Source organism: Dendrobates tinctorius, unplaced genomic scaffold, assembly GCF_039654945.1.
Source record: "Dendrobates tinctorius isolate UK_male_01 unplaced genomic scaffold, ASM3965494v1 ptg000003l, whole genome shotgun sequence".
Lineage (NCBI taxonomy): Eukaryota > Metazoa > Chordata > Amphibia > Anura > Dendrobatidae > Dendrobates > Dendrobates tinctorius.
This window is the reverse complement of record NW_027361671.1, coordinates 14,258,673-14,285,686: the sequence shown is the minus strand read 5'-3', so window position 1 is coordinate 14,285,686 and position 27,014 is coordinate 14,258,673. Positions and strand designations below refer to the sequence as shown.

Sequence of the window (27,014 nt, the reverse complement as noted above, 5' to 3'; positions counted from 1 at the left end):
CAATCCATACTATGCCTAACACCGTCTGAGCCAGCCTCCTGATGTATAGACATATATTTTGAATGTGTACGCTATCCATACATGTTATCTGGGGATACGGTACCCTTTCTCACCTTTGTGCAATCACGTGTAATCCATACTGGGCGTGAGAACGGCTGGCGAGCTGTTAAGCAAGCTACAGCACCTGTGGTTTGCACACGTAAGTTTTTCATTTTTTCAGGAATGACGGTTAGGCCAATTCCGGAACTGCGGTTGACCTGCACTTACTGGGAAATCATTGTTCGCGGGTAATAATTGTAATCAGTGATCCCCATCACTAACGTTGTTCAGCGGGTTATCTGCACCTGTAAGCGACAAACGCTGGCCTTTTCAGTGTAGCGCACATGCAGCCACGGACATGTAAGGGCATGACACACCAGTTATTGGCCAATCTCATGTGGCAGAGCCTCACTTGTCCCTCTAGTAAGCCGGACTCGGACCGCGGGGCGTGACGGAGTCTCGTTCGTTAACGGAATTAAGCTTGCAATGTGTGCATCTGTTCTGTAGCTGGCATGGTTGAGGTTTCCCAGGTGGAGTCGAATTTAACCATAGGCTCCACTCCTGGTGGTGCCCTTCTGGACATTCCTTTAAGGTTCAGCTTTGCAACCATACTGCCCACGTAAAACAAACACTTTGCCTTCATGAACGCTGTTTGGAGGGTCATGACTCGTGGGAATAACGCCGCCCAATCAGTTAACCTGCTAGAGAGATCGTTCGTTGCTCCCAAGCATGACATCACACTCCCTAGGAGGAAGGTAATGCCACTGTGGCGACCGTACTCCTGGGGGCGACACAAGTGCACTGATGACCAGCCACTGCTCGATGAATCTGCTGGTACATTGACCCAGACCACTACATTCCCCTCGCACGCTACACGGCCTAAATCTGACCCTGATGAAACTCAGGTTACCCTTCCCATATACAGTTCCATCTTACACGGTGACAAAGAGGAAGCTGCAGATGAAAATGCAGGTTCAGCCCACCCGCCATCAGACACACCACCGTACTATCAGGGGCCCTGTGCCAGTGCCGTCGCCAACGAGTGGGCCCCCCTGCTTGCTCAGGATCACAGCACTTGCAAAGTTGAAATACTGTGCAGTGAGATGGAAGATGGGGATGACGAGAAGTCCAGACAAGTACAGGGATTCCCTAGCGAGGAGACTTATTTGATTGTTTTCAATGTTGGGACAGCAATTTTTGGGGAGCACTATACTCTGGAGAATGATAGATGGGGCCCACCATACACTGGAACATTCCAAAGGTGGACATCAGACACTGGAGCAGCATTTACAGGGCCCATTATACACTAGAGCATTAGAAATGGGGCCCATTATGTTTGGAGTATTATTTGGGCCCATAAGACAGTGGAGCTACGTCCATGGGGACCAACATATACTGCAGCATTATGTGGAGCTCATCATATACTGTTTCAAACATTATATGGGACCAATGATTCTGTATGGAGAAATAGATGGGCCTCGTCATGAGATGTAAAAAGTGAAGTATTTTTCATTGTACTATACCGCTATTTCTCTGCCGTATCGGAGCATGATGAGTTGTGGTATGTGTTAAAGGGGCGCTCTTTCGCCCAGGGCACATGAAAACCTGGAGCCAGCCCTCCCCCCCCACAACTTTAGCCAAATAACCCCCATTTTTCAGTGTGTAACTTGTATTATGAAGTTAATTAAGGTTGACAAGCTTAAGTAAGAAGAATTGATGCTTTTGGCATTCAAATGGGCACTGTAGGTGTGTTTCCTGTCCTCTCACTGCCGACTTTTATTCCCCATTGACTTACATTGGGTTTCGTGTTTCGGGACGACCCCGACTTTTCCCTATAATCGGACGATCTTGCTCGACCCGACTTTTGGAAAAGTCGGGTTTCACGAAACGAAACTCGACCCTAAAAAACCAAAAGTCGCTCAACTCTATTTACATACAAATTACAGATATCACTTACAGTAAACAAATTAACAATGACAGACTGATACAGAGGGGAGAGAGGACCCTGCCCTTTCGAGCTTACATGCTACAGGATGGTGGGGAAGGAGACAGTAGGTTGGTAGGTTGCAGCAGTTCCGGTGTTGGTTGAGGTGATATCACCTGTAGTGGTGAGAGAGAAGGAGGTAGTGGGGTTATTGCAGGCTGTAGGCTTTCTTGAAGAGGTGGGTTTTCAGGTTCCGTCTGAAGGATCCTGAATATAGTTCAAGTTCTCTTTCTCTCTGAAGAGGCCATTTGCATTTTTTGTTTAAGTCCATGATGCCAAGTTGGCACTTTGTACAAGGAGAACCATTACCTCTTAGACGTTCTAGGATATGCATTACCACCAATCATCTTCTTACATGATTCCTGATCAAATGAATATTATGCTCACATTATGAGCAGATTTGCCTCCTTAGACATTCATGTCATATCCAGCGAATATCCCATAAATGTTTGTAAGTGCAGATCCAACCTCTGGGACTTACATCCTAACCCCTTACGTGCCTGATGAGGTAACAGTTGAGTCTATGTGGATGGAAAGGTAGTTAGGTGTGCTCGGTTGTTTCTGTGTCTGCTCCTTCGCTCCTTTTTTCTCTTTCTGGATGCAGTGGCCAGTTATAAGACATTTCTAGGGAATATGGAGATGAAAGATAAAAGTCATTGCAAAGTGACTCCACATTATCTCTACCGAATAATGGTATAAAAATATTGTCAAAGAAGATTTTGCGGTTTCCATGCTGTTACAATGGGATGAAATTTCTTTGGTCAAAATCATGTATAAAGCTATTTAGCAATCACCTGACCTTGCTACATTACTAACATACAGTATACATCACCATAATAAGTGCAGGAACAGGTGAGGATAGCCTAATAAAGTGAGATTTCTACACCTTATATGTGAATTTTAATATTTAGCATGTGAGGAAAAGTAATTACTGTGGTGTTGGTGTACGAGGAAACCTATTTATAAGATCTAAGTGTCTATAATGGTACAAAATGTATTTACTTATGTGTCAAGTATATAATGGTTCATGACTACACTGCAGAAGGTAATTGCCAAATCTCCATGTGAAATTCATGTATAAGCAAAAGTATCACCACTATTTATAACTTGCAATCACATTTGCCTCATCCTGTGCAAATAATTGAACCTGTTAAGTTCATTTCACATTTTCATTTTTAAGCATCATCTCATCTGCATTGGAAAAGTGAAAGGTCTGATGTGCCACTAATTTTAATATCATTTTTACTATATTTAATAATCTTCATTTGGTAGAGCCAGCATATTATTCTAGTTAAATACTTCTGCCATAATAGTGAAAGTGTCCCATTGCAAACATTAGATAATCAGCTGATGACATTGATGTAGGTATAAAATAGAGCCCAACTAGACCTTGATTTTTTCTAATGGACGATAATCAAATATATTGCATATTAACAATAGTATAGCAGCTTTTGCTATGAGCCGAGACAGGCATCTCACCTCAAGTGGCAATGCATGGTGTCTCTTGGCCCCGTCACACTAAGCGAGATCGCTAGCGATATCGCTTAAGCGTCACCGATTTTGTGATGCAGCAGCAATATTGCTAGCAATATCGCTAAGTGTGATACTTACCCCCGATCGGCTCCCCCGCTGTCTATCACTGAATGCGCGAGATCATCCAGGGTCGTTTCGCGTCTGACACTTCCTGCTGGGCTTCCTGCTGGCGCCGACCAGCGACGCGTTGACACGGGCGGGAGGACGTCTTCATCACCGTGTTTGACAGGTAAGTAACGACAGCCAACCGCTGCTGCATTGCTGGTGAGATCTGCCTGTGTGGCAGCTCACTAGCGACCATTTAGTGATGCACCAGCGATCCTGACCGGGTCGTATCGTGGTCGGGATCGCTGTTGCATCGCTAAATGTGACGGTACCTTTAGAGGGTAATGCACAGTGTCTCTTAGGGGGTCATTTTATTGCCCCCAAGAGTGGAATTCAGCAAGTACTCTGCTCTCTGTATTCAAGACACCAATACAATTGAAGATATGAGATTCAATGCAGAAAGGTACTAATACGCTCTCTGCCCCATTAGGCAGTGGCGTTAAGAAGTCACCTATAAAGAGGGGCATAGCAAAGAAGCGGGGTTTGCTTGGAGGGGGACAGTGTAAAGATGTGTACAGAATGGAGGGGGCAGTGTGGAGAGGTTTTGTAGATGTAGGGACAGCGTAGGAGGAAACACTGGAGAAGGGACTGTGTGACATGAAGACAGCCTGGCAGTATTAGATCATGTGGGAAAAGCTGTGGCAGTTACTGATTATAAAGGGGACAGTGCGGAGGCTATAGTTGACGAGAGGTATGGTGTGGCAGTTGGCGTTTATAAGAGGGCACAGTGTGGCAGTTGTACTTCATAATGAGGAAGGGTTGCAAGAAATATTTTATTGGAGGACAATGTGGAGGTAATGTATCATAAGGGTGGCAATCTGGAGGACATATTTTGCACAGGGAGCACAGATTTGGCAATTATTTATTTAGAGGGACAGCATAAGCAGATATTTGTATCCATTAATTATTATTTAAGTACACTGTTACATTTTTAATCAAGAAACTTTTATTTAGACATTCATTAAGAGTAACAACAATCATTCAGAGTAAATACGATCATTATAAATCTCGTACATATATAACTTGCATATGCATTTTCATTTTCCCAAAAAGCACTTAAGCCATTCACCCGCTTCCATCCACCCCTCCCAGAAACCCCAAAAACTTCCCTTCCCTTTCTGGGGCACATCAAAACATGTAATCAATTAATATTAAACTATTGGTAAATTGAAAATGAAATCCCTTGCTAACTCCTCATATACCACCCCAGTGCATCTAATCCAGTTGTCCCATTAATTACTAAAGTTAGCTGTTGCTCCCCTTTTACTATACAGTATATATGCTTCTCACAAAATTGGAATATCATCAAAAAGTTAATTTATTTCAGTTCTTCAATACGAAAAGTGAAACTCATATTATATAGAGTCATTACAAACAGAGTGATGTATTTCAAGTGTTTATTTCTGTTAATGTTGATGATTATGGCTTACAGACAATGAAAACTCAAAAGTCATTATCTCAGTAAATTAGAATACTTTATAACACCAGCTTGAAAAATGTTTTTAAAATCTGAAATGTTGGCCTACTGAAATGTATGTTCAGTAAATGCACTCAATACTTGGTCCAGGCTCCTTTTGCATCAATTACTGCATCAATACGGCGTGGCATGGAAGCGATCAGCCTGTGGCACTGCTGAGGTGTTATGGAAGCCCAGGTTGCTTTGATAGCAGCCTTCAGCTCGTCTGCATTGTTGGGTCTGGTGTCTCTCATTTTCCTCTTGACAATACCCCATAGATTCTCTATGAGGTTAAGGTCAGGCGAGTTTGCTGGCCACTCAAGCACAGTGATACTGTTGATTTTCAACCAGGTATTGGTACTTTTGGCAGTGTGGACAGGTGCCAAATCCTGCTGGAGAATGAAATTTCCATTTCCAAAAAGCTTGTCAGCAGAGGGAAGCATGAAGTGCTTGAAAATTTCCTGGTAGACTGCTGTGTTATGATGAGTCACCGAAGGAGGAAAAAACAAAATACCAGCTAAGTCCAGAAAAACCAGAGAGGTTGGCAGCTATCGGATTGCAGACCCCCTGAACCTATCCACAACAACTAGCAGTAGCCGTGGGGGGTTCCTACGGTGCCCTAGACCCCTCGATCACAGCCGGAGAACTATATAGCCTAAAGACAGAAAGGGGAAAAACTAAACTGCCCCAGAGCAGACCCCAAAGCAATAAGCAGCCCCCAACATATAATGACAGTGAAGCAAGATGAAAACACTAACACAGATAGAAAGATAGGTTGAGCAAATGATGGGGCCCAAGCTAACTACATAGGACAGGATAGGAAAGCTGCTGTCTGCCATCCGCAAAAACCCTATCAAAATGAGCCAACCGAATGATAGGAAAAACAGGCCCTGAAGTCGCTAGGCTTCAAAAGACTATATCAGCACTCAGGTATATTCTGAAGACATAGCAAAATATCAACAGATCAGAGACAAAAATGAAATTCAGCTCACCCCCGGCCGGGGATGGCAGAATTCCCAAAAAACAAGGCAAAACAAAAACAAAACTGAAGAGTACAAAGCAGAGCAGAAAAACTTAACTTTGAGATGCAGGAATCAGACTGGTCTCCAAGAATCCAGCAGGAAAATCACCAGCCAGGAAGAAGGGGAGTCAGCAGCCTTATATCCAGTCCTCAATTCCAGCCACCCAGTCATCATCTAGCTGCCCAGGTGTTTGGCAATCAGTCTCACTACCTTCCTTCACTAGAGGAGGGAATTTTAAATGTGACAGGAAGAGCCAACCGAAAAGAGACCGGATTAATAATCTCCAAAATCTTGTAAGGTCCAATAAATCTTGTCTTAAACTTAGGAGAAGCCACCTTCATAGCGATATTTTTTGATGACAACCAAACCATATCACCCACCTTAAACTGGGGACCAACGGTCCTACGCCGGTTGGAAAACCGCTGGGCCTTTTCCTGGGAGAGAGACAACTTATCCACTACTTGGTCCCAGATCTGGTTCATTCTCTCCACCACAGTGTCAACACCTGGGCAGGCAGAAGGCTCCATCTGCCCTGAAGAAAATCGAGGGTGAAAACCAAAGTTACAAAAAAAAGGTGACATCAAAGTGGCAGAACTAGCTCTATTATTTAAAGCAAATTGGGCCAAGGGCAAAAATGAAACCCAATCATCCTGATCGGCAGAAATAAAACATCTCAAATACGACTCCAAAGTCTGGTTTGTTCTCTCCGTCTGCCCATTGGTCTGAGGGTGAAACGCAGAGGAGAAGGACAACTGAATTCCCAGATTGGAACAGAAAGTCCTCCAAAATCTAGACACAAACTGAACTACTCTGTCAGATACAATGTTCTCAGGAATCCCGTGCAAGCGAACCACCTGTTGCAAAAACAAGGGCACCAACTCAGAGGAAGATGGCAACTTAGGGAGTGGTACAAGATGGACCATCTTAGAGAATCTATCACAAATCACCCAAATAACAGTCATTCTCTGAGAGACAGGCATATCAGAGATAAAATCCATTGAAATATGGGTCCATGGCCTCCTGGGGACCGGCAAAGGCATCAACAAGCCACTAGAGCGAGAACAAGGTTTAGACCGGGAACAAGTCCCACAGGACTGCACAAAATTCCTGACATCACGAGACAAGGCGGGCCACCAAAAAGATCGGCTCACCAGATCTCTAGTACCAAAAATACCTGGATGACCAGCCAATGCAGAGCAATGAACTTCAGACATCACTCTCTTCCTCCACTGGTCAGGAACATACAACTTTCCACTGGGACAACGCTCAGGTTTGTCCTCCTGAAACTCTTCCAGAGCACGTCTCAAATCGGGCGAGATGGCAGAAAGAACTACCCCCTCGCCTAAGATGGTAGCAGGCTTAGTCACAACAGGAGAATCAGCAAGGAAACTCCTAGAGAGGGCATCTGCCTTGACATTCTTAGTGCCCGGAAGAAAAGAAACCACAAAATCAAAACATGTGAAAAACAAGGCCCACCTAGCCTGTCTAGGATTCAAGCGCTTGGCCGACTCCAGGTAAATCAAATTCTTGTGGTCAGTAAGGACCACGACTTGGTGTTTGGCTCCCTCCAACCAATGTCTCCACTCCTCAAATGCCCATTTCATGGCCAACAGTTCCCGATTCCCCACATCATAGTTACGTTCGGATGGGGAGAACTTTCGGGAAAAGAAAGCACAAGGATTCATTTTAGATGTCACAGTATCTTTTTGGGACAACACCGCTCCTGCACCAATCTCAGAAGCGTCCACCTCCACCTGAAATGGGAGTGAGACATCAGGTTGCCGCAAAACCGGAGCAGAAGTGAATCTTCGCTTCAGCTCCTGAAAGGAAGAAACAGCCTCCGGAGACCAATTCAGCACATCAGCACCCTTCCTAGTCAAATCCGTCAATGGCTTGGCAATACCAGAAAAATTAGCTATAAATTTCTGATAAAAATTAGCAAAACCCAAAAACTTCTGGAGGGCCTTCAAAGAAGTGGGCTGAACCCAATCATAAATGGCCTGTACCTTGGCCGGGTCCATTTCAATAGTTGACGGAGACAAAATAAATCCCAAAAATGAAATCCTCTGTACCCCAAAAAGGCATTTCGATCCCTTGACATACAGGGAATTCTCCCTCAAAATCCGGAACACAGTCCGAACATGTTCCACATGAGAGTCCCAATTCTTGGAGAAGATCAAAATATCATCCAGATAGATAATCAAAAATTTATCCACAAAGTTCATGAAGCACTGGAAGACAGAAGGGGCATTAGTGAGCCCAAAAGGCATCACCAGGTACTCAAAATGTCCCTCCGGAGTATTAAATGCCGTCTTCCATTCATCCCCATGCTTAATGCGAATAAGATTATACGCCCCCTGAGGTCAAGCTTGGTAAACCAGCAAGCACCTTTAACTCTGGAGAATAGATCAGAAAGCAGGGGTAACGGATACTGATATTTAACAGTAATTTTGTTGAGGGCACAATAGTCAATACAAGGCCTTAATGAACCATCCTTTTTAGCCACGAAAAAAAACCCAGCACCTAAGGGTGAAGAGGATGGTCTAATATGACCCTTCTCCAACGACTCCTTAATATAGGATCACATAGCCTCGTGCTCGGGTACAGATAAATTGAAAAACCGACCCTTGGGGAATTTACACCCCGGGTTCAGCTCAATAGCACAGTCATAACTCCTATGAGGAGGCAAAGGCGCAGCCTCATTCTCACCAAATACATCATAAAAGTCAGCCAAATAGTCAGGAACATCATGTGACTGGGGAGAGGTGGAGAAAACAGGAGCATCACTAAGGGCACACCGACAACCCCAACTCACCACAGACAAAGATTTCCAATCCAGAACTGGATTATGGATTTGCAACCAGGGAAACCTCAGAACAATGGTATCATGCAAATTATGCAACACCAAAAATCTGCAATTTTCTTGATGGTCTGGGGCGACCCGCATAACCACCTGGGTCCAAAACTGAGGTTTATTCTTCACCAAAGGAGTAGCATCAATACCCCTCAAAGGGATAGGCGTCCGCAGAGGTGTCATAGGAAATCCACAACGTTTAGCAAAATCCAAGTCCATCAGGTTCAGAGCTGCTCCTGAATCCACAAAAGCCTTGGAGGAAAATGTGGACAGGGAACAGATCAGAGTAATTGCCAGAAGAAACTTAGGTTGAACACCACCCACAGAAAACGTGTGTGCACAACGTTTCTCTCGTTTAGGGCAGACAGAAATAATATGCGAGGCATCTCCACAAAAAAAACACAGCTTATTACGCCTTCTGAACTCCTGACGTTGCGTCCTAGACAAAACTCTATCACATTGCATAGGTTCAGACATTTGTTCAACAGGTGGTAACATCTCTCGTGTAGTTTTGCGTTCACGTAAACGCCGATTCACCTGAATGGCTAATGACATAGAATCGTCAAGACCAGAGGGAACAGGAAATCCCACCATAGTATCTTTTACAGTTTCTGACAAACCCTTCCGAAAGAGGGCTGCCAAGGCACCATCATTCCAGGTAGTAATGATTGCACTTTCGGAATTTTTGACAGTACAACTCTGCCGAATCCCGACCCTGGCTTAATGCCAACAGGGTCTTTTCAGCCTGATCAATAGCATTAGGTTCATCATACAACAACCCCAAGGCTTGAAAAAATGCGTTAACATTATTCAGAATAGGATCATCAGGTTTCAAAGAAAACGCCCAATCCTGGGGATCGCCGCGCAGCAAAGAGATGACAATTTTAACCTGCTGCGCGGAGTTCCCCGACGAGTTAGGCTTCAAGGCAAAAAATAATTTACAATTATTCTTGAAATTCAAGTATTTAAACCGATCCCCCAAAAATACATCAGGAATAGGAATCTTTGGTTCAGCAGCATGTGAATGAGCAAGATAGGAGGAAATTCCCCGCACTTCAGCAGCGAGCTGCTCCACACGATCAGACAATTGCTTCATCTCCATTGAGAGAAAAATTCCCCCTACGGCCTCAGAGATATAGAGGAAAAAATATGCACACAAAAAAAAAAATTTTTTTTTTACAATTCTCTCCTGCTATTGAGTACCCTAGGATCTGAGGTATGGCTGGTGATTCTGTTATGATGAGTCACCGAAGGAGGAAAAAACAAAATACCAGCTAAGTCCAGAAAAACCAGAAAGTTTGGCTGCTATCGGATTGCAGACCCCCTGAACCTATCCACAACAACTAGCAGTAGCCGTGGGGGGTTCCTACGGTGCCCTAGACCCCTCGATCACAGCCGGAGAACTATATAGCCTAAAGACAGAAAGGGGAAAAACTAAACTGCCCCAGAGCAGACCCCAAAGCAATAGGCAGCCCCCAACATATAATGACGGTGAAGCAAGATGAAAACACTAACACAGATAGAAAGATAGGTTGAGCAAATGATGGGGCCCAAGCTAACTACATAGGACAGGATAGGAAAGCTGCTGTCTGCCATCCGCAAAAACCCTATCAAAATGAGCCAACCGACTGATAGGAAAAACAGGCCCTGAAGTCGCTAGGCTTCAAAAGACTATATCAGCACTCAGGTATATTCTGAAGACATAGCAAAATATCAACAGATCAGAGACAAAAATGAAATTCAGCTCACCCCCGGCCGGGGATGGCAGAACTCCCAAAAAACAAGGCAAAACAAAAACAAAACTGAAGAGTACAAAGCAGAGCAGAAAAACTTAGCTTTGAGATGCAGGAATCAGACTGGTCTCCAAGAATCCAGCAGGAAAATCACCAGCCAGGAAGAAGGGCGTCGGCAGCCTTATATCCAGTCCTCAATTCCAGCCACCCAGTCATCATCTAGCTGCCCAGGTGTTTGGCAATCAATCTCACTACCTTCCTTCACTAGAGGAGGGAGTTCATCAGACCTCAATGGTGAAGGGAAAAATGAACTCACAACACTGCTGCACTGACTTTGGTCTTGATAACACTCACTGGACCTACACCAGCAGATGACATAGCTCTTAAAAACCATCACTGATTGTGGAAACTTCACACTAGACCTCAAGCAGCTTGGATTGTGTGCCTCTCTCCACACTTCCTCCAGACTTTGGGACCTTGATTTCCAAATGAAATGCAAAATTTAATCTGAAAACAAGACCTTGGAGCAACAGTATATTTGTTCTTTTCCTTGGCCCCGGTAAGACACTTTTGGCGTTCTCTATTGGTCATGAGTGTCTTTACACAAGGAATGTGACACTTGTATCCCATGTACTGGATACGTCTGTGTGTGGTGGCTCTTGAAGAAATGACTCCAGCAGACGTCCATTCCTTGTGAATCTCCCCAAAATTTTTGAATGGCCTTTTCTTAACAATGCTTTCAAGGCTGCGTTTATCCCGATTACTTGTGCGCCTTTTTATACCACACTTTTTCCTACTACTCAACTTTACATTAATATGCTTTCATACAGCGCTCTGTGAACAGCCAGCTTCTTTAGCAATGACCTTTTGTGGCTAACCCTCCTTGTGGAGTGTGTCAATGACTGCCATCTGGACATATGTTGTTAGCAGTCTTCCCCATGATTGTGGAGTCTACTGAAATAGACTAATGATGGTACTGATGCCGTACTTAAATATTATTAGTTGTTTTGGTGACATATTTAGGTACTGTTGATGATTCTGATTATGTACTTGTTAGGCGTTGGGTTCCTGCAACTGCACAGCAGGAATCCAGAGCCTTGCATTCAGCTGTCTCCCATTCTCCTCTGACCGCTCAGGAACCTGCATAGCAATCCTGGCATTCCAGACACTCTGCTCAGACCAGCTCTGTGGGTCTGGTTGTTACTTCCACCTTTTGGCCAGCAATTGTAGTGCAGTCTACTCTGCAGTAAGCCACTCCAGAGGCTAAGTCCTCCCGTCGCGCTACTGGGCATGCTCACGAGACAATCTCCCATTGGAGATCGGGAGTCACGTGGTCAGGTCCTTCTCCAGATCTCATTGGTCCATCTCAGAGATCTGGAAGCTTCCAGAAGGTCCCGGCTATAAAAGGGTCGCATGACCGCTCTGCCATGTGCTAGTATAGACTCTAATTGCTACTGTGTGAATGTTGATGGATGCATGGACTGCAAATGACTCATTAAGATTCCCCTCCCTCTAATATTACGAGTGTGTATAGGGATCTAGTAATAGAGTCAGCGCCAGTCAGTGGCAAGCTATAGGCCACAGTACTCATCCACCACAGTGCTAGCGTCCGAGAGTGCGCCTGCTTCCGGGCATTGTCATACAGCGGCATTTGTCTGTTGCCGCGCTGCAGTCAGCAGCTTCTCTTGGCGTCCGCGGTTGCGACACCGCACGCACGGTAGGTCTAGACGGACGCTGACCCTGAGTCTGGACCTAGTCCTGTGACCGTATACCGTGCGTGCACACCGCTGAGACCTGTGAGGTCAACAGGCTCGGCATTTATGTTTATGCCTTAGGTGCATCTGTGATTATAACAGAGTTCGCCAGCACTCGCGAGTGACGTTCAACCCGCATGTGCCATACCGCCATTGTGTGCCATTATATAGCAGCTAGAGTTGAGCGACTTTGGTCGGATCGGGTTTCGTGAAACCCGAATGAAACAAAATTTGAGTTGGATGAAACTGGTCCGACTAGGGCAAAAAAAGTCGGAGTTTCGTTCGAAACCCGACCCCAGTGCAAGTCAATGGGAAATAAAAGTCAGCATTGAGCTGATGACATTCATCTATTCAATGCCGACTTTTTTTCCCCGTTGACTTGCTTTGGGGTCGGGTTTCGGACGAAACTCCGACTTTTTTTGCCCTAGTCGGACCAGTTTCATCCGACTCAAATTTTGTTTCATTCGGGTTTCACGAAACCCGATCCGACCAAAGTCGCTCAACTCTAATAGCAGCAGTTTAACACCTCTGGACGGTGGACCCCGGGCGGCGAACGCACTTTCTGTTATTTAATATTTAGTGCGTTCCGCCGTCCCTAACAGTACTCATGTACAGATGGTGGTTCTGGTGATGAGTTCATGTACTGATAGTGTTTTGGTGCTGTGTTATTTTAGCACACAAAGAAGAAGCAGCATGGAGGACATTCTACTGAAATATTAAGCTTTGAAGATGTGAATCCAACACTGGATTGAGCTAAAAGACTTGTTAGAATGTTTAACACTATCTTTCTGTGTCTCCATCTGCCTGTTTCCACCATCTGCTTTTTGATCTTCCTTTTCCTTCGATATAGAGTATAATGGGCAATATAATATGACACCACAGTGAGCTGGCAGTCTGTCTTATATTAGCAAGATGGATTTGAGACACATTTTTCAGAGTGGATGATAAGTTGAGGATGTGTTGGCTGGAGAAGACGTGTCTTATAAGTAGGCAAGGAATCAAATTTATCTGATAATATATAATACAAAGTATCTTTTTTTGCATGGACTATTGATTTTTTTAAAACCTGTGGAAATCACCGTTCTTATTTAAATTAAACCAGGTGAAAAAACCTTTTTCCCCAATCTCCCTAAGGTCTCATGAGTAAAGTATATAGAGATGTAGGCAGGAGGCTATATAATCTAGTGCAGAATCTCCTACAACTATATTTTGTGTGTGTAGCTGGTTGAGGAATGTATTTTCATACAATCAAAAAAACCCCTCTATAACCATAAGGTTATAGTATGGCCACTAGAACATCCCTATCTGTGTGCATGAGGCTTTTGTATTCAAAGTGTTATGTTTGAGAATGCTGCCTGTTTGCCTGTGTCTTTAGAAGTTGGTGGAAGTGCCAGTTCTTAATTCATCTCAGATGTCTCTTATATTGTTGACTGATTGTGTTTTGTATGATGAGTTGCCAATTGTCATATAGGTCTTCTATTTTTTTTTTACAAAATAAGGAGTGTAAATTGTTATGGGGTCATAAGTGGCCTAGGACTAAATCCATCTAGTGTGACAAAATAAAACACCCTTTACTGTAATGGTCAAATTCCTCACCTTAAGACCATTACCACCAGAATCCGCATCAACTGCTTCACCACTGGCCTCTTTCACTCTTCTTATAGCCCTTCTCCAAGAAATTTGTCTTCTCACAGATTTCTGTATCATTAGAAAGGGTGTCATGATTGAATAGACAGAAGATTCAGATATGTCACAGGCAATAACAATCTCGGCTGCTCAGCTGACAACATCAGTTTAGATACGTAGTAACATTTTATGTCTGTCAGAATCAGATATCTGAAAGCAAACACCTCAAGAAATCCATTAAATCTAATTGTCCCCATTATACGAAGCTAACACTTTTTAGTCTTTAGTCCTTTCAATCTAAGAAATGTCTACTTAATTATACAATGGTGACAAACACAAGGTTTTTCAGGCCTATACAATGTACAGTCATGGAAATATCACACAGCAGACATGTTTCGTTGTGCGCTCCTTTTGCCTATACACAGTAAGACAATATTACTTTTATCTAATTTGCAACTAATAGATCTGCAACTAAAGTTACAATTGTATTTGAATCTATTGTGGAAATATTATAGTATATTTATTTATGCGAATCCGGGTATGAAGAAAGAAGGAGGCACTCACCAATCTTGCAAATCCATAATTTATTTCATTATTGTTAAAACGTCTTCGCCGGGAGAATGGGGGAAAGGAGTGTGCAGGTGACGATGGCCATTTCACCATATTGCGCTTCTATGCGTCAACAGGTCAGAGGAAATGACGAAAGAAGAAATACCTGAATGTAGGTACACTCCTTCCCAAAAACCCCTGAACAAAACAGAAATGAAATACACATAAAAAACAACAAAAAAGCAAAATTGCATTCAATCTATATACTGTATGTGCATTAAAAAAATTGACGTAAAAACAAAATGACGGCGACAGTAGAATTATAAGAAAATAGACAGATCAATTCTATCAATGAAGCCGGTGGACTCAACTGCCCGAGTGCGCATAATCCACCTGGCTTCTCGTCTTAGAAGGAGTTTATGAAGATCTCCCCCTTGTGGGGGTAAGATGACCTTTTTTATAACCGCAAATGAAAATACATTAGGGACCCCCATGACAATCCCTGATGTGGTTAATCCCTTTCCCCCGTTCTCCCGGTGAAGTTGTTTTAACTGTCATGAAATAAAATATGGATTTACAAGATTGGTGAGTGCCACTTCTTTCTTCGTACCAGAATTTGCAATATTGTAGTTTTCTCGGTGAGCACCCGAAATCTCAGGTTCTATGCCTGCAGCACTATTGGACACTAGGTTGGCATAATTGATTGCAATGGTATTAGCGGTGCTGTTCCTTTTTCTGATTGACAGAAATATTTATTTATGAGACTACTGGTTACAATGGCATATCTTTACATATCTGTGCATGATGTATGTGTGATGGGGCATAACTCTAATGTTTGGACCCTAATGCAAAATCGTTAACAGGGCCTTCTTGCTTATAATAGGGGTAAATATTTAAAGGGGATCTGTCAGCAGGTTTTTGCTACCTCATTTGAGAGAAGCATGATGTAAACAAAGAGAAGCTGAATCCAATGATGTATCACTTAGTTTACTGCATGCAGCCATTCTGATACGATCAAAGCTTTTAAACTTAGAATGAAGCAGAGCTCAGAAAGCTAACTCCGCCCACTCCAGACTCTGTATGTCCAAAATCCATAGACAGTGAACTGCTTAGTTGCCAGACTGGTCCAGCAATTTTAATCTCTTAGTGATAAATCCTTCACAGTTAGTAAACAACAGTAGCACTTTGAAAAGTGACACACCCTGAATTCTGTGTTTCAGCCTCTACCTCCTGCAGTTTTCAGATTACACTCCAAAAACCTGCTGATAGACTCCCTTTAACTCCCCCTTAAGGTTTAAAGAATGAATTTCAATAAGGTTACTTATTTGTTTAAAATAGAGATTGTAACCTATGAGGGGTAAGGTGTCTCACAGGCACTGCCTGTATAGAAAACCTATGCGGCAAAAAATGTAACTGACTAAAGTTAATACACACACTAAAAATAGGTATTAGACCTACCGGTAATGATGTTTCCAGGAGTCCATCCTGACAGCACCATGGAGGACGTCCTCCTCCTCCTTGCAGGGACAGGAAAAGCACACGAGAGGTTAAAAGGTCATGTCCCACCCCCCTTTCCCTCAGTGATTTAACAAGTACCACAAGGTGGATGATGCTAGTAACAGTTTAATGAAACAATCATATTACAGCATATTATGATATGTCATAATACAACATAGTATAACATAACAGGGAGGGAACTACCCGTGCTGTCAGGATGGTCTCCTGGAAACATCATTACAGGTAGGTCTAATACCTATTTTCCAGGACGTCCACCTGACAGCACCATGGAGAGTACCAAAGCAACTCCTCAGGGTGGGATCACCGCCTGGAGAACTTTTCTCCCAAATGCGGTCTGCTGACCAGCTAACACATCAAGCTTGTAGTGCTTGCAGAATGTATTAAGGTTGGCCCAGGTTGCTGCTCTACAGATCTGATCAACCGAGGCCCCCGCCCATTCCGCCCATGAGGCCGATACCGCCCTCATAGAGTGGGCCTTTATGGAATCTGGCGGGCTGGCGCCTTCGGCTTGGTAGGCGTCAGATTACTAAGGTAATCCAGCGCGCAATGGACGCCTTAGAGGCCTTTTTCCCTTTATTTTTACCTCCAAAAAGGATGAACAGGTTTGGGTCGATGCACCAGCTATTGGTGGCCTCTAGATAGTCTAGAACTGCGCGCCTCACATCCAGCGAGTGAAGACGCCGTTCCTTTTTATTACGGGGATTGTCACAGAACGATGGTAACACTATCTCTTGGTTTAGATTCTTTGCAGAGGCTACCTTTGGGGTAAATGCTGGGTCTAACCTTAGAATTATACGGTCATCTCTTATCTGAAGATATGGGTCCTTAGTGGACAGGGCCTGGATCTCCCCTATTCTTTTGGCCGTGGTAATGGCTACTAAGAAGGCCGTTTTACGAGTGAGAGCAGGGATGGTTATTTTCTCGCTGAGGGCGTAGGGTTCTGTACAGAGAAACCTGAGTACCAGGCCCAGGTCCCAAGGCGGGGTGAGCTGCCTAATCGTGGGGCGCAGGCGCTGCGTGGCTCTTATAAATCTGATTACCCAGGGATGTGAAGCTAGCTGGTAGTCGAAGAAGGCGCTCAAGGCTGAAATCTGTACTTTCAGAGTGCTGGGCTTAAGGCCTTCATTAAAACCTGCCTGCAAAAAATTTAGTATACTAGGGAGGTCGGGGGTGCCCGCCCCGAGATCGGACCTGCCACCTTCCAGACAGAATCTTTTCCATATCTTTTGGTAGATTGCGGATGTCACCGGTTTCCTACTGGCCTGTAGGGTGGATATGACCTGATCCGACAATCCCTTTGCCTTCAGGATGTCCCTCTCAGGATCCAAGCCGATAGGTGGAGTCTTGCTGGGTATGGGTGGTAGATTGGGCCCTGGTGGATGATGTCCTTCCGCAGGGGTAGCTCGACTGGGTTTCCTACTGCCATGGCTCCTAGAAGAGGAAACCAGCTTCTCTTTGGCCAGTATGGAACGATCAACATCACTCTTGCGTGGTCCTCGCGTATCTTCCTGAGCACTGCCGGTATGAGAGCCAGTGGTGGGAATGCATAAGCGAGGGATTCTCCCCAAGTCTGACTCAGGGCATCTACGCCTTCCGGGTGGTCCGTCGGATTCAGGGAATAGAATCTGGGGACCTTCGAGTTCTTTCGGCTTGCGAAAAGATCTATACTGGGGGTCCCCCAATACTGACAGAGATGGTCGAAGATCTCTTCGTTCAGTTCCCACTCTGTCGTTCTGAGAGCCTTCTAGGTGTACTGCGGTCACAGATCGGACTGTTCGCTCCGCCCACGCGAATATCCTTCCCGCTAGGGCCTGTAGTGGTTGATGTCTGGGCCCTCCCTGGTGCTTCAGGAATGCCACTGTCGTCATATTGTCAGATAGTATGCGAACGTGACGATTCTTTAGTACCGACTGGTTTCTTCGCAACGCTTCCCAGACCGCGAAGAGCTCTCTGAAGTTGGAGGATCTGGTCCTGATGTCTACTGGCCATCTCCCCTGGAAGATCTTCCCTTCTATGTGGGCTCCCCAACCCCACGCGCTGGCGTCTGTGGTGACTAGCACATATGGAGAGGTTGTCCATAGTACGCCCACCTGAAGGTTTCTGGACTGTGTCCACCACCGAAGGGATTCCCTTACTCTTTCTGGCAGCCTTAAGGGTCTGTCTAGCGATGCCTGACTTCTGTCCCACCTCATGAGGATCTCTTTCTGTAATGATCTCGAGTGGAATTGGGCCCATCGGACACACTGGATGCAGGCCGTCATGAGGCCCAAGACCTCCATTGCCTCTCTTATGGAGCATTGACGCCTCAACAGGTCTCTGGTTCTGGCTTGAATGGTCCTCTGCTTCTGCTCAGGTAGCCAAGATATTCTGTCGGCTGAGTCTAGAAGGACTCCAAGAAATACTTTCCTGGTCTCTGGCCTGAGGTCCGACTTCTCCCAATTGATCACCCAGCCAAGGAACTCCATTACGGTAATTGCTCGGTTTGTGTCGCGAATGAGCTCCTCTTTGGATCTTGCCACCAGTAGGAAGTCGTCTAGTTATGGAATGATCACGATACCCTGATCTCTCAGGTAGGCCACCACTTCTAACACCAGCTTTGTAAAGATTCTGTGAGCTGAGGCCAACCCAAATGGAAGACACTGGAACTGGAAGTGGCAGGTCCGGGCCGGTAAACTGACCGCGAACCTTAGTAGCCTCTGGGATGAGGGATGGATAGGGACCTGGTAGTAAGCCTTTTTTAGGTCTAGGGTACACATGACGGCGTCCCTGTCTATTAGGAGGATTGTGGATAGGATCGATTCCATCCGGAATCTCTTGTACCTGACCCAGGCATTTAGCGGTTTCAGGTTTATGATGGTACGAGCCTCGCCCGATGGCTTTGTGATCGAAAACAGGGAAGAGTAGTGCCCTCTTCCTCTTTCTGTCGGGGGAACTGGTACTATGACCTTTGAGTCTACCATGTCCTGTAGATCCTTCCACATTGCGGAGTTCTCCAGGACAACGGTGGGGGCAATATATCTCTCGGGGGGAGGAGAATAAAGCTCTATGCTGTAGCCTTCCGTGATGGTTCTGAGGACCCATTGATTGTGGGTGACTCGGGACCAGTTTGTTGCGAAGTAGCGAAGTCTCCCCCCAATACCTATGGCGTCATTGCCTCCTTGATCTAGATGTTGACGTGAATGGGGGACCCTTGTTTCTCCCACCTTGGCTGAAGGAGCTCCTATAGGAGCTTCTATTGGACCTTGCCCGACCCCTGAATTCAGTCTGTCTCCTAGAAAAGGAGCCTCTCCGAAAGGGCTGGGGCCGCCTGGGTTTTTCCTCTGGGAAACCCTTATTTTTATCGGACACCAGCTCTAGAATGTTATCTAAGGCTGGCCCGAATACCCTCAGGCCCGAGAAAGGGATGGAGCATAGCTTAGTTTTAGAAGCGTTGTCCCCCGACCAGGATTTAAGCCAGACTGCTCTTCGGGCCGCATTAGAGAGGGAGCTGTTTCTAGCTGCAAACCTTACTGATTCGGCCGACGTATCCGATAGGAACGCCGTGGCCGATTTCATGAGAGGAAGAGACGCTAGGATCTCTGATCTAGGGGTCCTGTTGGTTAGGCGTTCCTCCAACTGCCCCATCCACAAAAACATAGACCTGGCCACCGAGGTGGCTGCTATGTTGGCTCTAATAAGAGCCGCCGACGTCTCCCATGCTCTCTTTAACAAGACGTCCGCATTCCTATCCATCGGGTCTCGGAGACCTGATGAGTCTTCGAATGGGATGGCCGTTTTTTTGGTAACCTTGGTGACTGGGACATCTATTTTAGGGACTTCTTCCCATGCCCGGGTTTCCTCGGGATCAAAAGGCAGTGTATTTTTAAAGTCTCGGGAGAGTATCAACCGATGCTCTGCCTCCTTCCACTCCTCCTGGACCATCGTTTTGATGTGTTCACTTACAGGGAACACCACCTGTTTCCTGGCCACTAGTCCTCCAAACATCAAGTCCTGTCTGGACTGTGGTTTAGGGACTTCTTCTATCTGCATAGTGTTCCTGACTGCCTGGACCAACTCATCCGTGTCCTCCAGTCTGAACAGGTACTTCCTGCTCTGATCCTGTCTGTCCCCCAGGATCTCGCCTTCTTCCTCCTGATCCGAGTCCCGGAAGTCAGACTCCTCACTAGGGCTTGCTTCCGACTGTGGGTCTGCCTCCCACCTTGGACGTTTGCGACTCGGCCCTGGGCTGGGGGACTGACGACGTGCGCGGCTGGCTGTAGAGGCCCGGACTTCCTCCCTTATCAGCGATCTCATTTCGGCAAGGAGGGATGGCTGTTCCTCGCCTATGACCCTTGAGGTACAGGGTCCGCATAGGGTCTTGTTATAGGTGTCTGGCAGCTTTACCCTGCATACGGGGCATCGGACTGATTTGGAGGTGGCCTTTGCCGGGTCTTTCACCCCCGAGGGGGATTCTGCCGGGGTTCCCTTCTCCTAAAAATACAGAAGGGGCTCTACTTAGATCTGGGTTGTGGGGATGGATGGGGGAGGGTGGTCTGCGCTATGCGCACTTACCCCTCCACCTGCTGGAGAGTTTCCTTCCATCCTGGCGCGGTTCTGTAGAGCGCTGTGGATCTCCGAAGCGTGCGCTGTGGGCTCAGAAGCACGCTCTGTGGCAGTAGCGTGCTCTGTGGACCTCAGGAGCATGCTCTGTGGACCTCAGTAGCGCGCGCTGAGGTTCAAGGCCGGCGTGTGACGTCACCGGATGTGACGCGCGACCTCTCGCGATAGGCCGTCTCCTCCACTTCCTGCCCCGGGCTGACCGCGCGGCTTACGCCTGCTATGGTAGCCTGTTGGAGCCGTCGCTCCCCTCCCGGCGCCGACCGCGCCGGTATCTTGTCGGCCGCCTGGCCTGCTGCCACGGGGAGCCGACCCCCGCCTGCTGCGGTGGTCCTTCGCCCGATATGGCGGACTGCTGGAGGCCTCGCTCCTGCCTCCCAGGGCCGCCCGCGCCATCCTTTCGTCGGTGCCCGTTCGGCCAGCCGCCTACGGGGAGCCGACCATCGCCTCTATGGCAGTCCATCCTGGAGCCGAGAGCCTCCCATAGGGAGGAACGGCTCCCTCCAGGAGCATCGTCCTGCTCCTGGCCTTTGGGGCAGAGGGACTCCCCCTCGGAGAGTTTCGGCCCCGGGACCTCTTGACAGGGGAAGGCTTGGACTGGCCGTACGATCCCCTGAGCCCCTCTGGTAAGTCTCTCGTGTGTCCCTCCATGCAGGGACAGGAAAAACACTGAGAGAAAGGGGGGTGGGACATGACCTTTTAACCTCTCGTGTGCTTTTCCTGTCCCTGTAAGGAGGAGGAGGACGTCCTCCATGGTGCTGTCAGGTGGACGTCCTGGAAAAAAGTATTTTTATCAGATTGCATTGCGCACGTGTGGACTATGGCATACACCTACTCAAATTCCAGAAAATGTTGTGGACGGCGGCCAAGGATGGGGAGGAGGAATGGATAGGAAACACCGCCCATCAGACCAGACAGAAGTAATTTAAATACCCCGCCAAATTCAGGTGACAGATTCCCTTTAATCTAATAAATTTTTCAACTGTAGAAGCTGGAATCTTTTACTTTTCCCAAGTGCCATTGGCTGCAACACAATCCCAAAGCATGATTGATCCAACCCCATACTTAATGGTTGGCGAGATGTTTATTTTCTGAATATCTGTGCCCTTTTTGTTCTCACACATATCTTTGATCATTGTGGCCAAAGAATTATATTTTAACCTCATTGGTCCAGAGGACTTGTTTCCAAAATGCATCAGGCTTATTTAGATATTCTTTTGCATACATCTGATGCTGAATTTTATGGAGAAGATGCAGGAGAGGTTTTTTTCTGATCACTCTTCCATGTAGGCTATATTTGTGCAGGTGCCTCGGAGCATTGGATCATTCAGAGATCCACAATGAACTTCTGGAGTGAGTTTGCCGCACTGAAAGTAAAGGGGCTGAATAATATTGCACGCCCCACTTTTCAGTTTTTGACTTTCCACAAAGATTAAAAATAACCAATACATTTTGTTCAACTTCACAATTGTGTTCCACTTGTTGTTGATTCTCCACCAAAAATTTACATTTTGTATCTTTATGTTTGAAGCATGATATATGTGGGAAAAGGTTGAAAAGTTCCAGGGGGCCGAATATTTTCGCAAGGCACTGTATGGACTGCAGATTGTGGAATGTAAGCTCTTAGAGCATTACCCTCACTTATCTTCTTTGAACTGGTGAATTATGAGTTACTCTGTAATGTCTGATATGGTTTGTACAAGTTCCCTCATAATTGTAAAGTGCTGCACAATATAGTGATGCTATTTAAATAAAATTATTGTTGTTGTTGTTGTTGTTGTTATTATTATTAGGCATGGAATGCTGTGCTATGCATTTTGTACTTTTATGTTTTGGTTGCTGGAACTGTTGGCCTATGGTATTTACAGAACCTCTTGCCCTATTACGGTAGCTGGTAGTGTGAAAAATGTCTTTCTCTGCTTATAGCCAATCGGAAGAGGTACCAATGTCAGTGTAGACCCAAAATAAGTCTGAGTATGAGAGTCCATGCTACGGCAAAGAAGTGACAACCACAATGCTTATAATAGGGTAGCTGTTTGATGCCAAGTGACTTTATACATTTATTTTCATGACTTAGTTTGATGTTATTCATCCATTTTCTCATCACTACCACCTGATTCAGTCATTCACCTCAATCATTCACAGGTATGTCTGCTACGGACCGCACTAAAGAACACCGCATCTCCCATCTATATAGATCCATATTCGAATCTCTGTATCTCTATATTTCTAGTATGTCTCTGTTTCAATTTCCTTCCCTGCTGTATAAAATAGAAATAGTTTATATTAACTCCTTTCACTTAGATTGCCTGACCAGTCTCCCTAGCTCCTCCCTTGTCTTCAAACCTGGTAACCTTTATATGCAACTAAAATTGTGTAAATTTGGAGCCATAGGTCTATGCTGACCGTGCTCTGTGTGAGCAGTTGAATAAACCAGAATGTGCTAGAAGTGAACAGAAAATAGAAGGTACAAACAATGACTAATTGGACCTTCCTTTGCATTTTCTTCAATTACATTTCACAATGCTTGCATATGTCCTTACAGTCTTGGCTCCACTAATCCTTACAATCCTTCGCTCTTCCCAACCCCATCACTTATTCCATCACCTAACCTCATCTGTTGACCTGCTGCTAAACCTCAGATCCTTCCTTTTAAAACACAGAACAAGTCTTGCACTCTCCTTCCATCCCCTCTTCTCCCTCTCTCTGCTTCTCCTCACTTCTGGTGATATATCTACCAATCCTGGAGCCTCACAACTGTTACCTTATATTATTTCTCCTTCCTATAACTCCTCAACTATTAGATCCATTCACTTGGCCCCTGCTCCACCGCTCCTTTTCTCTTGAGCACTATGAAACATTTGTTCCATCTGCAATAAGCTCCATGTCATTCATGACCTCTTTACTCTTTATTTTTATTATTATTTATTTATATAACACCATTGATTCCATGATGCTGTACATGAGAAGGGGTTACATCAAAAAACAAATATCACTTACAGTAAACAAATTAATAATGAAGATTGGTACAGAGGGAAGTGAACCCATCCCTTGCGGAATTACATTCTACAGCATTATGGGGAAGGAGACCGTAGGGTGGGGTTGCAGTAGCGCCGATGGTGTTGAGGTGGCAGTGTGGTCATAACAGGTTGTAGGTAGTGTTGAGCATTCCGAACCGCAAGTATCGGGTATCGGCCGATACTTGCTGTATCGGAATTCCGATACCGACTTCCGATATTTTTTCAATATCGGAATTCGGCATCGGAATCGGAAGTTCAGTTGATTGACAGCCTGACGTCATCATGATGCGCGGTGTGTGCGCATCATGATGCGCCGTCATTTCGGGCCTTCCGGGGGTCTCTGCCGGCCTGCCGGGGGGCTGTGCCGGCCTGCCGGGGGGCTGTGTGGACTGCCCGGGGTCTGTACCGGCCTGCCGGGGGCTGTGCCGGCCTGCCGGTGGTCTGTGCACCCTGTGGGGGTCTGTACCGGCCTGCCGGGGGGCTGTGCCGGCCTGCCGGTGGTCTGTGCACCCTGTGGGGGTCTGTACCGGCCTGCCGGGGGGCTGTGCCGGCCTGCCGGTGGTCTGTGCACCCTGTGGGGGTCTGTACCGGCCTGCCGGGGGGCTGTGCCGGCCTGCCGGGGGGCTGTGCTGATGTCCGGGGGTCTGTGCAAGCATCGTCCGATGGGACTACAAGTCCCATCTGGCGATGCCTGCTACCATGACAGTGATTGACACATTAGCCAATGATGGGACAGTAGTAGTCCCATCATCCGGCTAATGTGTTAAATGTTAAAAAAAAAAAAATACTACATACATACTACATGCTACATACATACTACATGCTACATACATACTACATATATACTACATACATACTACATACATGCTACATACATGCTGCATGCTACATACATACTACATACATACTACATACATACTACATGCATGCTACATGCATGCTACATACATACATGCATGCTACATACATACTACATGCATGCTACATACATACTACATGCATGCTACATACATACTACATGCTACATACATACCACATACATACTACATACATACTACATACTACATATATACTACATGCATGCTACATACATACTACATGCTACATACATGCTACATACATGCTACATACATACTACATACATACTACATACATACTACATACATACTACATGCATACTACATGCATACTACATGCATGCTACATACATACTACATGCATGCTACATGCTACATACATACCACATACATACTACATACATACTACATACTACATGCATGCTACATGCTACATACATACTACATGCTACATACATACCACATACATGCTACATACATACTACATATATACTACATACATACTACATACATACTACATGCATGCTACATACATACTACATGCTACATACATACCACATACATACTACATACATACTACATGCTACATACATACTACATGCATGCTACATACATACTACATGCTACATACATACCACATACATACCACATACATGCTACATACATACTACATGCATACTACATACATACTACATACATACTACATACATACTACATGCTACATACATACTACATGCTACATACATACTACATATATACTACATGCATGCTACATACATACTACATGCTACATACATACCACATACATACTACAAACATGCTACATACATACTACATATATACTACATGCATGCTACATACATACTACATATATACTACATGCATGCTACATACATACTGCATGCTACATGCATGCTACATACATACTACATGCTACATACATACCACATATATACTACATACATACAATACATTCATACAATACATACATAGACATACAGTACATATAACATAGAGTAACATACTTATTCCCACACAGCAATGGCATAAAGTGAGACTAGGGACTTTTTTTTTTTTAAGTGGCGGAGGAATACAGTGCGGAAGGATACCTACCTTCCGTCATTGGATTCCTGCAGCCCGTAGAGAACGGCAGCATCAGCTGATGCTGCAGTTCTCTACCCAAGATCGTCATGGGACACACTCGTGGACTGCTTCGGATCGTGGGTGAGTATTTTTGTGGTTTGTTATGTTAATATTTATTCCGGAAAAGACAATGGCTTCGGGGAACAATGTGACAAGTATTGGTAAGTATGTTACTCTATGTTATATGTACTGTATGTCTATGTATGTATTGTATGAATGTATTGTATGTATGTAGTATATATGTGGTATGTATGTAGCATGTAGTATGTATGTAGTATGTATGTAGCATGCATGTAGCATGCAGTATGTATGTAGCATGCATGTAGTATATATGTAGTATGTATGTAGCATGCATGTAGTATATATGTATGAATGTATGTAGCATGTAGTATGTATGTAGTATGTATGTGGTATGTATGTAGCATGTAGTATGTATGTAGTATGTATGTAGCATGCATGTAGTATGTATGTAGTATGTATGTAGTATGTATGTAGTATGTATGTAGCATGTAGTATGTATGTAGCATGCATGTAGTATATATGTAGTATATATGTAGCATGTAGCATGTATGTAGTATGTATGTGGTATGTATGTAGCATGTAGTATGTATGTAGCATGCATGTAGTATATATGTAGCATGTAGTATGTATGTAGTATGTATGTAGTATATATGTAGTATATATGTAGCATGTATGTAGCATGTAGTATGTATGTAGCATGCATGTAGTATATATGTAGTATATATGTAGCATGTATGTAGTATGTATGTGGTATGTATGTAGCATGTAGTATGTATGTAGCATGCATGTAATATATACGTAGTATGTATGTAGCATGTAGTATGTATGTAGCATGCATGTAGTATATATGTAGTATGTATGTAGCATGCATGTAGTATATATGTAGTATGTATGTAGCATGTAGTATGTATGTAGCATGCATGTAGTATATATGTAGTATGTAGCATGTAGTATGTATGTAGCATGCATGTAGTATATATGTAGTATGTAGCATGTAGTATGTATGTAGCATGCATGTAGCATGTACTATGTATGTAGCATGCATGTAGTATATATGTGTTATGTATGTAGCATGTATGTAGTATGTATGTAGTATATATGTGGTATGTATGTAGCATGTAGTATGTATGTAGCATGTAGTATGTATGTAGCATGTAGTATATATGTAGTATATATGTAGTATGTATGTTGCATGTAGTATTTA

The 27,014-nt window shown here is 44.8% G+C and overlaps 2 long non-coding RNA genes across 2 annotated transcripts in view; both read right to left on the bottom strand.

The window, feature by feature from the left end:
* Window positions 1-27,014, bottom strand: part of LOC141097338 (uncharacterized) — a 379,405-nt gene that overhangs the window by 249,066 nt on the left and 103,325 nt on the right. The window lies entirely within an intron of this gene.
* LOC141097376 (uncharacterized) lies at window positions 1,946-14,236 on the bottom strand. Its single transcript, XR_012233943.1, has 2 exons — window positions 14,077-14,236; window positions 1,946-2,647 (listed from the first exon to the last, which is right to left on the bottom strand). It is a non-coding gene; the product is annotated as an uncharacterized lncRNA (long non-coding RNA).